At 43.7% G+C, this 13,874-nt stretch overlaps 1 protein-coding gene across 1 annotated transcript in view; it reads left to right on the forward strand.

Moving 5' to 3' along the window:
• The window catches only part of TAOK3 (TAO kinase 3), an 81,626-nt gene that overhangs the window by 29,999 nt on the left and 37,753 nt on the right, over positions 1 to 13,874 (forward strand). The window lies entirely within an intron of this gene.

Raw genomic sequence — 13,874 nt, forward strand, 5'->3', positions numbered from 1 at the left:
TTTTGCTTTTGGAAAGGTCAGGCAGTAACTAGGAAATGCGCCCAGAAGGTTGCTTTCACATTTTGACGGTGGTGGCCACAAGGAAATGTGTAGAAGACAAGGACAAGAATGCAATGGTCCTTTCTTTGAGAGCGTCTTTGCTTCCATCCCTCACCCCGACACTGCATGAACACCTTTGCCCTTGCCTGTAACACCATCTTGCCTTCCGAACATCAATCTGCCTCATGCTGGCTGAAATGGTCGCATCCACCAAGCTAACCCCGTAATCTCTATAAGTTCTTACCAAATCCCAATGTGCGTGAGGATTTCCCCCCTTGACAAGTTAACAGCGTACTGGATCACTCCCAGAAGGTATGTTTTGAGGATTGCATTCAGAACGGCGCTTCTGCTTTTCTACAGCATTTCTCACCTTGTTGGTTGGTCTCCTTTGGCCATAGGAGAGATTCAAATTTTAAGGAGCAGTGGGCCATTAACAAAAAGGTATTGGCACAGAGGCTTCTGTTGGAAGAATATTTCAGATGAGTTTAGTAACGATTGCAGCCGCAGAGGAGTGAAATGGAGATTATGCTGGCTGTTCTTATCAGAAAATTTTCGGGCATGGTGCAGCAACTTTCCTGAAGTTAAGCAGGCCTGCGTCTGCTCAGTGCCTACATCCAAGACCACCTTGGATCCTTTTATATGCTGCTCTGAGCTCCTTGGAGGGAAAGAGGGGTAGAAAATAAGTAGCTGTAGATCCTGGCACACGTCCGTCTGTAAAGTCCTTCAAACTGTGCAAGACTCAAATGGAATCTCTTGGTGGGCAGGAGCAATGCAGAACAGAGAACCACGGGGCCACAAATTGGCCAGAGTATAGTTATAGTAATGGTTAGAATCCTAGGAGGGCTAGGATAGGCTCAGATCTCATCACGGTCTATGGAAACGAAATGCACCATCGGCATCCCATTAATTCTAATGGGACCGGCAGGCCCAATGACTATATTTACCTGGCGCTCAGTAGCTGAACCCTCACAAAGTAAAATTAAAACTACAGTTGTGTTCCAGGTGTTTTCGTGATAAGGAAACACCATAAAATAACATTTTGAAATAAGACCTCTGAAGGGGAAGATGGGAGGGAAGCTTATACTCACCCACTGAATAAGAGATGGGAAATAAGAAATGTTTTCATGTGCTTTTTAAAGGTGAGTGTCAATGGTGGTTGTGTGGCGGGCTTAAATTTCAAACTGAGAAGCTTGCTGCTGCGAAGGACTGATCACCCACCAACTTGAGAGACAATGATGGAATTACTGTACCTCAGAGGGGGTTTGGTAACCCACCACAGGTGTTTAATATATGTATTATGGCTTACAGTGTTTACAGGTTTAGGAATTAGGAAGTGGAATGTTCTGTTCAATCCAATGTCATGCAAGACCACAACTTGAGGTGGGTACTATGTGGTCATACCTGCCTGTGCTGCTGCCTTCTGAATGCTTTGCCTGTCCCATTTCAGATGGATTCAGAGAACTGAGAGTTGCAGCCACTTTATTTTAGTTGGACAGGGTGCTAAACTAGGTTTTCATCCCTAAGGGAGAAGGGAAGAAATGTTGATCATCTACAAAGGAGAATCCTGTCTTATCAACTCCTTGAAAGTGTCAGTGAGCACATGGAAAGGGGTGATCTGGGTAGACATCTGTGCTTGGACTTACAAAAATCTTCTGACATAGTCCCTCTCCAAAGGTTCCTGAAGAAATTTAGCAGTCACAGGATAAGGGGGAAAGTCCTGTTATGGATTAGGAACTGGTTAAAGAATAGAAAGGCAGTTATAGAAGTAAATTGGCAGGTTTCACAACGGAGAGAAGTAAGCACTATGGTTTCCTAAAGATCCATACTGGGGCTAGAGCGAGTTAGTTTATTTACAAATGCTGGGAGTCAAGGGTGATAAAAAAGTAACCACGTTTGCAGAAGACACTACATTATTTGCAACAGGTTAAAAAAAGTACGGCAATCAAGAGCTTCAAAATATCTCCCCAACATAGATGAGGAGGCAACAAAATGGTAAATGGGTTTCAAATATATGTAAGTGTAAAGAGATGTACCATTCAGGAAGGCCATCTTGGGGAGGATAACTCAATCAAAACATCAGATCAGGGTTTGGCGGTGGTGAAAGATTAATTTTGTGGGATTAAAGCGATTGTCACTTTTATAATGATCTTCTGTACATTTACAAAATATTTGCATATTTCTGGTTCCTTCATCTCACAAAGAACATTGTAGAGGTGCAAAAAAAGGGTAACAAATATCATCAAGGGGTTGAAGCACCTTTCCTGTGTGGAGAAGTGTTGACTGTAGAGAGACATGATAGTTTTGTAATATGGTGAATGACATAGAAGAAATGAGTACCGAGAAACCCTTCTCTCCCCCCCCCCCCAAGAAATTGGGGTCAGCCAGTGAAATTGATAGACAATAGATTTGGAAAAGAGAAAGTACACAGTATACAATTAACTTTTGGAACTTGCCACCCCACCCCCAATGTAGTAATAGGTGCTGGCTAAGATGACTTTAAAAAGAGCCTCAGGGAGGGAGAGGTGGGTGAACAGCTACAGCTCATGATAGCTAAATAGAACCTCCTAGTCTAGAGGTGGTGAACCTGTGAATGGCAGGTGGAGGGGGAGTAAGGGGGAAACTTGCATTCATGCCCTTTAACATTTGACTGGCTGCTATAAGGGTGCTGGGATATAGACATTTTGTCTGATCCTTCAGGGATTGCTCTTATGTTCTTATAAGAATCTTGAAAACTAGGGTTGTGGAAATATTTGGGATTTTTGTTTGTTTGTTTGTTTATAATAAGTTTTTTGTAAGTCAGTGAGTTATTTTCAGCTTGGAATTACGGGCATTTCTGCACTGCTCTGTCTTTACCTCCTAAGTGGTTGTGTCCCGTCCCCCACCAACCCCCTCTGCCACCAACATCAAGGATGGTTGATAAAGCTCATTAAATCAACATTGCTCCATAAACAAAAATCAAGTAGGATCAAAGTTGGTTATAAGGCTTAGGGTCAATTAACATAAATTGTCCCAGTGGGAGAGTGGAAAAGATTCCAGCAATGAATGATGGTCTTTTATCTCCTTTCTGTACGTCTGATTGCACAAACATCCTGGTGAGGTTCTAAGGCAATTGCCTACAAATAGGAAATACTTCCCACTGTGTAGGAGCCTAGGAGTGGGGCATTCACCATTCTGTTCAGCCTTAGTCCATAAGGACCTCTGGTGGAGAGATTCCTTTCAGCAACTTTCCCTTTTTTTCTTTCTTGAATAGCTTGCCTATTGCCTTACTTGTTAGCTTAAAGATATCTGCTTAGTAATGTAGGTATGTCAGCGATACTTGCCTACTAGGGAAGTAAATGTTGCAAATGGTTTAAAACCTATGATATAAAAGAAGCGAGATTTTAGTTTTGACATGTGCAGGGCTAAATTCATGGTCAAATTTCAAGATCCCAGAAAACAAGGGTGCAGAATAAAATTGAAGGAAAGGTAGAAACCTTAATATATTTAAACATTAATCACGACAGGAAGCCAAATAACGAAGAACTCAAGTATTCCATCACAGTGCTAATGCGTGCCTCTTAGACCTAGATAAGATAATACCAGCAAAGGGGAAATGTCCATGAATCTCTAGAACCGTCCAGCGAGTCTTTTGATAGGGATGTGCATTATGGACCCTGACACGCCCAAACAAGGCTACACATTTTTGAGGATAAATTAGTATGGGAAATATTTGGTGCCATAAAAGAAAATGGTATGAGAAAGTTGTAGTTAATACTTTATGGATTTTTTTATCGAAGACATGGCTCAGCACAAAAGCACCGTGAGTTGAAATGGCAGAGCTCTGTAAGGACCAAGGGAAGGAAAGCATATGAAGCTGAGTAGGATTATAACTGAGCTGAAGGAGATCTCAATGGGAAGATGGCTGGCCTGGAAGGGAAGATGATATAAAGGCTGGCCTGGAAGGGATCCTTACATGATGTGTAAGGAGACTGTCACAATACAGGACAAAGTGGAAGAGAGGTAATCATGGGCCCTTGAGTTTTGTAAGGCCAGCAGAGAAGCTGCCACCCATCGGTCCTGTCTGGTTACATACCTGTGCCATAGCGTTCCCTTTTTCAAATGGTGTCAACAGGTCTCTTTCTACTGATGGAAAGTTCCATGGTGTCTTTCTGGGGCGAACCATAGAGAATTGCCAGAGCATGAGTTCCAGCCTGTATAACCGTTACACATCTGACACCCCCCCCCCCCCACATGGGCATATATTTTACTTATTTATTTACAGTATTGTTTAAAGTGACAGTACTAGATTTTATCCCAGTGGGTGCCTTTACTGTGCCTGGGAAAATCCCTGCCCTCAGGGAAAGAGCCTTTCTCCTGCAAAAAACAAAAGGTTGAGATGGAGGAAACATTATTGCTCAAGTTTGAGGGAGTATTATTACTCTGTGAAATTTTCCCTCCCGCAAGCTTCTTATATCACTGTGAATTCTCCCTTCTCTTCACTTATGTCTGGTGAAATAACGTCAATAACTGTAGCGAAGCCCTGCACTTCACCAATTTTGCCTGGGCTTCTCACCATTTATTTATTTTTTGGCCACCAAGTCACAGCTGATTTATGGCGACCCCGAAGGGTTTTCAAGGCAGGAGATGTTTGGAGGTGGTTTGCCGTTGCCTGCCTCGGCCTCATGACCCTGGTATTCCTTGGAGGTCACCCATCCAAACACTAGCCAGAGTCAGGGATACTAGCCAGGATCAAATTAGGACTGGGAACCTACTGCCAAAGCTAAGCAGTTGGGATGTAGACCTCACATTAACAGCTTCTCCCTTTAAATTCCCAGGAGCTAAAGAGCAATCCATACAGTCTTTATATCCTTTGCATCACTGTGGCACTCAGTATTACAGGGTTTTTTTTTCCTGTGGTGCTGTGGACAAGGAAGGTGGTATAATTCCATAGACTGGTGGTCCCTAACTTTTTTAGCCCTGTCAGCACCTTTGAAATTCTGACACAGGGTGGTAGGCGCAACCACAAAATGGCTTCCACAAGAGGTGGAGCCAACCACAAAATGGTCACCATGGGCGTTGGAGCCATACATATAGGAAGCCCCAATGCAGGGGACAAGAGCAGTATTTAAAAAAAAACAACACTGTGAAAGAGGAGTGTGTGAGAGAATACAACCAACACTTTGGTGGCAGCTGCTACCAGTGTGGTGTAGTGGTTAAGAGACTCTAATCTGGAGAACCGGTTTGATTCCCCACTCCTCTACATGAAGCCTGCTGGGTGACCTTAGACCAGTCACAGTTCTCTCAGGACTCTCTCATCCTCACCTACCTCACAAGGTGTCTGTTTTGGGGAAGGGAAGGTGATTGTAAGCTGCTTTGAGACTCCTTAAAGATTGAGAAAAGCAGGGTATAAAAACCAACTCTTCTACTGAAACACTCTTTAATTTAATCTGCACAGCGAGCCAGATCTGCAGTGGTCAACAGAAGCCCTGCTGGGCAGGAGCCCTACCAGGCCCCACCCACTTTCTGCCCAGAAAGGTGCCGGCAGGTGCTATGGCATCCACAGGCACTGTGTTGGGGTCCCCTGCCATAGACTATGCTGGAGTGGAGTCCCTCTTTGGGAAAAGGGCACCATAAATCAGTCTCCCTTGCATATGCGCACATGCCCCATCCATGTTAGCGGCTCATCAGGATTTTCTAGTCATTCCCTTCATCACAAGATATACCACACACAGTGGCAGACTGGCCATTGTGTCAGCTTGCCCAGTGGCAAGTGGGCCCTGTGCCCCCCCCTTAAACATTAGACAATATGTTAAAAATAAAAATTAATAAAAATTAAACGATAGCCTTATAGTTGTGGATGGGCCCCCTTTATCTCCTGGCAACCAATATTTTTAGACCCAGTCTGCCACGGACCACACAAATGTCCTTGGAAGACTTACCCCAGGATTTTGTAGGTGGAACTATCTGTCTCTGTGTCTTTCTACGGACACAAGAAATACAGAATGTTGACTGCTCTGTAATCAGGGAGGGCACTGCAAAACATCCCTGAGATACACCTTTAGTGATTACAGGAACTTTACAGGAAAGCCTTTTTGCCTTTCTTGCTGATCCCTAAAGTAATATACTAACTGAACAGGGATAGTGCATATCCTGATTTAACTAACCAGGCATGGTTAAGGTATCTTCCAGGTGTCATTCTCGCCCCAGCCTCGGAGTAATGCCTAAGTATTGACATCATGATGTTGACTGCTCCCCTCCTTTTTGACTTATTTGGGGGGAGGGATCACCTCAAACAGTTGCCCTGTGAACTTTAGGATAACTTAGCAATAGAAAGCCTTCTTCAAAGAGATCCTCTGACGTTTAATGGCGCTGTCTTGTATCATTATCACTGTTCCGGAGAATAAGCTACTTTATGTGGAATATGTGATGTTTACTTTAGCCTCCAGGGACCATGTAGGTCAGGACTTTCCTTGCCCTCCCTAAAAGCACATCTGGTGGCCATTTCAATCTACCATGCTGACGCAGAGGCAAACACTGTACTCACCTAGACACAAAAAGTTCCATAGTCTGCAATAGGTGTTGTTCACTGAGGTTTTGTGTTTATTTTATACACATTATGGTGAAATTATCTGAACAGCAAGAAGCCTTCGATTTCTCTTTTATATACGGGCTTATGAAGCTGCCTTCTACAGAACCAGACCACTGGCCCTTCAAGGTTGTCTATTCTGACTGGCAGCAGCTGTCCAGGGTCTCCGGTAGAGGTGTTTTGCATAATCTACCTGATTCTTTTAACTGCGAGATGCTAGGGTTTGAAACTGGGATCTTCCACATGCCAAGCAGATGCTCTGCCACTGAGCCACAACCCCTTACCTATGCTTTGTGATAACTGTCATGTCAATGAATTCACAATTACAGGTAAGTCTATTCTACAGATGTGTTTCACACCTGTCATTTATGTAATGCTGTTAGTTTTCCTGGGGCTCTGCAAAATAATGTGAGTTAATGAAAGAAGTCTGTGTCCTAAGAAGCCTCCACTATAAATTTAAGCCATGCCAGTTGGAGGAATTATAGAGCCAAGCAATAAATATAAGCAATTGTAGATACCATTTAGGTTTTGTTTCATTTTGAGTGTGGTCAGGTGAGTTTAGCCAAAAGCTTCATGCAGGAATAGATAAGTGAATTATGGCTTTTCAAACTGAGCACCAGATTACTTGGAAGACACAGACCTAATGAAAAGAGGTGTGTTTGTTTTGTTTTTTTCTTAATTGCACTAATGAGCAAGTATGGAAGGAAGGATGGAGTTAACCACACTATAGAGGGAGAGACGAAGGGATTTAAATGAGTGTTTGACAAGATCATTAGGTGAGAAGAAGCATTAGGCTTCATCAGGTTTTGGGGAAAGTTAAAAAGAAACAAGTGAGATACATTGAGGTCCAAGAAGCTTGAACAACATAACTAATGTACAGTTTAAAAAAATCAAGATCACTTTTGATTTATTAGTATGTGCTCATAGATTATATTTTTTAAATGATTGCACAGGTAGAACTGTTGCATGGGGACTGTTAGGAGTCCAGCTAGATCTGTGAGCAGCATCCTTGGTTATGTAGGTTACAAAAAACATATCTTTCATAGCCAGTCTATGGATGTGTCAGCCATGACCCAGAGACAGAGGCATCCTCTACAACTGCAGGTCATGAGGTGTCTATTTTAGGAATCCTCCAGACCCCATGCCAGCCTGGGTCCAGCCCAAAGGACAGCATGTATGGGAGATACCTAGAGGACTGGATGGCCCCCAAGGTAATCCTGGCTATGGGTGAAGGACAATAGGATGAAAAGGTAGACGCCTGGTCTCTTGGAATCATATGCCTAGAGCTGGGTGAGTAAACGGCCACTCTTTGCAAAGCAAATCTGCTGAATTTGATACTGTGTATTTACATCCCACTTTCCCCCTTACAACTTCAGATCAATGATGGTACATAATTAAAGTTAAGCAATTCTAAAAGTTGTATGCCAGTGTGACAGTTATCATCATAGATAAGAGAAGTTATGTTAATGTCCACTAAATGAAAACGGTGTGACCTTAGCTTCAAAAGTAGCCTCCTTGAAGAGGGAATTCCTCAGCCTTTTTGTCATACTATATATAGTTCAAATATGCCCAACTTCCATATTCCATTCAGTTCTCCAGGTAGTTCTCCAGAGTCCAAAAGTGTACATTTGGTTTGCGAACAACTTTTAAACCGACTGTTACAAAGCTAGCGTCACTTTGCGATAATAGTGTCACCATTATGAGCAATATGTGCTTGGGCATGCAAAAGCCAAATAAGGATGTGATGTTTTAGTGGAGGGGGAAGGTAGTTGTGAATTTCCTGCATTGTGCAGGGGATAGGACTAGATGACCCTTGAGGTCCCTTCCAGCTCTGTTTCTATGTTACAGCATAGAATATCTTAAAGCCTTCTATGAGAAGTAATTGATGGCCAGGCTCTGGCCTCAAGCCAGATGTGTTCAGACTGTGAGGAAATAGATATGACAGCTTCACCATCAGCTACCAACTGGTCCTCATTCCCCTGTAAGTAGAGAAGACAAGAAATGGCTGGTGCTACCAAGGGATGCTAAGAGCCCCGTGGCGCAGAGTGGTAAGCTGCAGTACTGCAGTCCAAGCTCTGCTCACAACCTGAGTTCGATCTCAACAGAAGTCGGTTTCAGGTAGCCGGCTCAAGGTTGACTCAGCCTTCCATCCTTCCGAGGTCGGTAAAATGAGTACCCAGCTTGCTGGGGGTAAAGGGAAGATGACTGGGGAAGGCAATGGCAAACCACCCCATAAACAAAGTCTGCCTAGGAAATGTCTGGATGTGATGTCAGCCCATGGGTCAGGAATGACCCGGTGCTTGCACAGGGCACCTTTACCTTTACCAAGGGATGCCAGGCTGGCCTGCTAAGTGCTCAGCTGAACGTAAGTCATTGCTGAAGAAAATTCTGTCCAGCCTAGGGCCTCTGACAAGAGCTTTTGCAGGTCCTGAAGAACATTACCACTTCCTGCTCTTGATGTTGTCCCTGGAAGTTGAGATCTGCAGCGTGTGATACCCATGGGCCATTTCTGGATGCTTCCTTCTCCAGCCCCATTCAGGCTTTGCACAGCATCCCTTGTGGTCTTTAGCTCAACCAGTTTAGGATAATCAGTGAATACAGAACATCGCGTTGAGAGTGGCCTGTAGCCACAATCGGAATTTATCGGAGAAACAAGATTAAAATGGCAGAAAGGTAGCAACAATAACTGATAGTGACAAAACCAGAATCTAATAAAATAGATAAACACTAAGGCCCTTGAAGATACACGTGTTCTTCTGCGTGAGTAATTCATTCAACTTTGACACGCGTACCATGGGGCCATTGCTGAATGTTCTGTGCTACACTGCTGCAGTTTGATTCTCCTCTCCAGCCCAAATGCCCACAATAGCTGCTGAATCTGAGCAAAGATCAACATAGGCAAAACAATAGACGGGAGTTTAGGTCTACTGTAGACCTCCAATCTCTGATTTTTTTAAAGTTATTGCAGATACCACATCCATCTAAATATAGATTGAAATAGAGGTTGTTTTCTTCATTTGGTTACATTATTTTCTTGAAATTAAATATTTAATCTTAATGGAAAGCTACCTTCATTTAAATGTATGTAACTGTTTAGGCCCTTTCTCTGTATGTCCACAAATTCCAGACTGAGTTATTGCGGCAAACTTGACCTGTCTGAAACGGTAGCCCAATACTGGCTTCCTTCATCCTTAATAAACACATGCACCCGATCCACCCTGCCAATTACCAAAAAAGCAGAATATGGCCAATGTGTAAGAGGCTCTTTCTAGAGCACTAATTTCTGCAAGTGACCCGATTAATGGGTGATGTGTGAACAACAAAACAATGGGAACATCTGACATGGCAATGCACATAAAAATGGAGATCCTGCACAGCCATGAAACATGGGAATGAGTCATATTTTAACTCTGTTAAATGTCTCATTTTCTTTTGTCCTGATTATATATTTACAAGTGAGAGGCCCATGAGACTTGTGGGGGGGATCCCATGTACCCCCATCACGGCTCCAGGCCCTCACCTTAAGCATGCCGCTGCTGGGGGCGGGGGCTGGAGCCTCTCTCAGTGTCTGCTGCTGTGGTGGCCAGGCCAAGAACCATTCCAGGTGTCCGCTGCCGGGGGTGGGGGACAAGCCTGGAAGGGATTGCTGTGGCGGCAGCTGCTGCCATTTCAGAAGGTAAGTGCAAAGAATGCTTTTTATTTGGGGGTGAATTAACTCCCCCAATGGCTTTTTTAAAAAAAATGCCAGCTTTTCATGCAGATCTAGGGGGGTCCCCCAACTCTGCAGAAACATCTGTTTGGGATAAGTGTGGCCCTGATCCCTGGATTTAGGTATCCGCAGATGGGGGCCACACTTTGGAATTAGGTATATGGATTAAAACTTTACATGTTTTTCTTCTGTGTAAAGTAGCCATTCTGAATTTAAATTTCAGTTCTTAGAAAGATGGCTGTTTTAATTCAGGTTACTTCTTAGATGTGTCTTATCCTATTTGTGTTAATAGGGATGGTCTTAGATATATACATGATCATTCGTCCATCACCATCCCCCCCCCCAAGAGAAATATTGCATCTCTCATGGAGGCATGGGCTCTTCTGCAATAGAAAATAATAACCATAGTAGGATGTGGGCCATCAAGTGCAGCCCCTAGCTGGTAATAGTAATCTTACCTGAAGCTCTCATAATCAAAGAGCTGTGCTTGCTGGTTCTCAGCTTTGGACGTACTTGGGTATTTACGGGGCCATGCAGACAGTGTTCCTGCAATAATGAAATATTTGTGTAATGTGCCCTTTACGGACCTCCAGAGATGAAGATTCTATTACCCTCTTAGATATTTTGTTCTGGTCATTCTCTATATTGCCAGTGCTAATTGGTGTGGACAGAAGAAACTCTCTGGAAGTTGCGAAAGGGTAGAGCAAGAGAACATACACCACCAATGTACTTTCTCGGGTGGTGCGCAAAATACTCGTGCATTTGCATGATAACCAGGGAACTGACAAAGGCTTCAAAGACCATCAGCTGGCAATTTCTAGAATTGGTTGCTTTGGAAGAGCGCACCAAAATACATAAAAGTGCAGCCATGTTTTTTGGCCGTTCTTGAAATCTCTTTTGTGGATCACTTCTGGATATCCAACCTGACACAGCTCAGAAGTGAAGCATAATATGCCTGTGCTTATTTCTCTCAGGCAACTTCCTGGATCGTGTTTTGGGCCTATGTCCATATAGATTTTCTTCCTACATTTGTCTTTGGTGGATTTTTTATCGGTATTTTTCAGAACATGTGAAAGGGATGAACATGCATGTTATTTAGAAGTGAAAAACAAATAGCAATAGATCTATGTGCAAGAGGTTGTTAAGGCACTTTGGTCCAAGTTAACTTTTAGGTCAGCCTCAAGGAAGAACTCTGCCTTTAGGTCCCTGGTTAGAGGTTGGTTCTTGAAAGCTGGGTGGGGACCTAATTAGCTGGCTTAAGATTGTATTTGATTAGGAGCTGGAGAAGAAGTACTTCATACAAGGAAATTAGGAATTGGTAAGTGGGCCTGAAAGGAGCAGAATTGGTAGTTGGAACAAGAACCCATGGGTTCTAGCAACTGCATGTACCTAAACCTACTGAATACCACACATGAGCCAACCCATTGGTACTTGCTGGGGATAATGTAATTGTTTTCCTTAAATACTTTCCAAATTAACCTTGTGATTTTTTTAAAATAACTTACCGCTTGTATAACTCCATCAGCGACATGCAATGTATTTTACAGAAGCAAAACAGAAGAGCTCAGATCCTTGTCTTGTAAACGCTTGTATATTCAAGAAGACAATTGGAGACTAGGATGAGCTGGGTCACCGGACCCTGGATAGAGATCAGGGGCTCAGGACCTGGCATGAAAGAGACCCAACTGATCAGGCGGGTCCTCGCCAACCTTACCCTAGGGTGACAAACCCAAGCAATATCAAGACCCCTTTTCTCTCACCTAACCAATAGGAGAACTACTGGTGAGGGAAGCTCACACCGTCCATGTAGAACAGAATGATCTGTAGGTGACCCATTATAATTAGAAAGGAAATATCTGGTTTAAGATAAACTACCTTCTGGCAGCTAGATTCCAGTCCAGCAGCACCTTAGAGATCAACAAGATTTTGGTGGGTTTGAGCTTTTGAGTGTCAAAGCTCCCTTCGTCAGGTATCTTCTGGCACTTGCTTTTGTAAACCTGCCTTACAGCTGCTTCATATTGTAGTCAAAGCCATTGTTCTTGCACCCGTTGCCTGCTACTTGTGTGCACTACGGGTCCCACGCAACTTCCTTGTGACATTGTAGTAACAGTGGAATTGTGAGGCTGCTTTGCATTCTGCCTTCTTATTTTTTATGCTTATTTGTACCCTGCGTTTCTCCTAATGGGAATCACATTATTCTCCCCTCCTTATCATAACAACCAAGAGTCCTGTGAGGTAGGTTAGGCTGAGGGTGTGTGATGGGCCCAAGGTCACCCAGCAAGCTTCCATGGCAGAGCACAAAGCAGGGTGTTGTCTGATTGTGGACCTCCCAAGGGCGTCTGGCTGGCCATTGCTGGAAACTGGACATCAGGCTAGATGCTCCCTCAGTCTAGTTAAGCAGGGGTCATCTTATATCTTGTGGTCCTAGACTGCATTTTACCCTTCTTGCCATCCAGTGTTCTTTGTTCCTGCCCATGGTTGTTTGAGCTGCCCCAGTTTAGATGCTAGCAGTCTGAATCTAAAGAACCAGAACCCCCACTTTAAAGTGGATTATTTAAGCAGTTCATGTAGTATTAACCAGATCGTTTATTATCTGCGTTATCAGTATGTATTGTTAGCGTTAGCATCCTGAAGCAGCTCAGTGGCTGTGTATGTTCCCATTGTGCAGATGAGCAACTGAGGCTAGCAGTGCTCACAGACATCCAGTGTGCCCATAGGTGGGTTACAATGCAAACACCTGCCCCCGATCCAAGCTCTGGACTCTGTACAACAAAGAATGCAAGCTCTCATGTGGCCCATTAAGTCTTTTAAAACGTTTGAATATATGTGGCATTTAAATATGTGGGGTTTGCTACTGTCCACTCACTGTTTTCTGAAGCTCTGGACCATCCGAGAGAAGAAAAACTTGGCAAATATCATTTTTATTAAACGGTGCTCTGTCTCTTTAAATGTAAAAAAAAAAATCCTTTCCAAGGCTATGGAGAGAAAATGCTAGAACCGTGCACGATCATGACTAGAAAGCAGGATCCCTGAGTGGTCAGAGTCTTTCCAGCACAAGACAGAGAGGCTGGTCTCCTCCAACCTGCATCTATTTAAGCAGAAATGCTTCTTCTCCAGAAGAGATAGCAAGTCCAGAGGAAAAGCCAGGCTGGAAAAGGGAATGTGGCAGATCCTTGCTTCTGTGTTCAAAGGGAGCAGCAGCAGCAGCAGCAGCATCCTTGCTAGCCATGGAAACCATGTTTTTAAAGGGATTATTTGGGTGCAGTGTTTTAAGCAAGCCCTTCTGAGGACCGTGCCTGCTCTGCGGTGCTTTGTGTTTTTGATTCTCTTTTTTGTACATATGTAATTTCTGGAGGTTAAAAAAAAATTCTGCCAGGGATTCAGAAGGCATCCCACTAGCGATCAGCTGACATTCCTAACTGAAGCCTGCAATGTGTTGCTTATTCATTTTGTACCGTGGGAGCTGCAGGGACTAAGCAGAGAGCCAAACTATGCATTTCAAACAGCAGGGCTTGTGCAAAAAGAGGGGTGAAAGAGAGGCAGCCGGCGAGGAAAGAGCAC

Source organism: Euleptes europaea, chromosome 13 (assembly GCF_029931775.1).
Source record: "Euleptes europaea isolate rEulEur1 chromosome 13, rEulEur1.hap1, whole genome shotgun sequence".
In the NCBI taxonomy this organism is placed as follows: Eukaryota; Metazoa; Chordata; class Lepidosauria; order Squamata; family Sphaerodactylidae; genus Euleptes; species Euleptes europaea.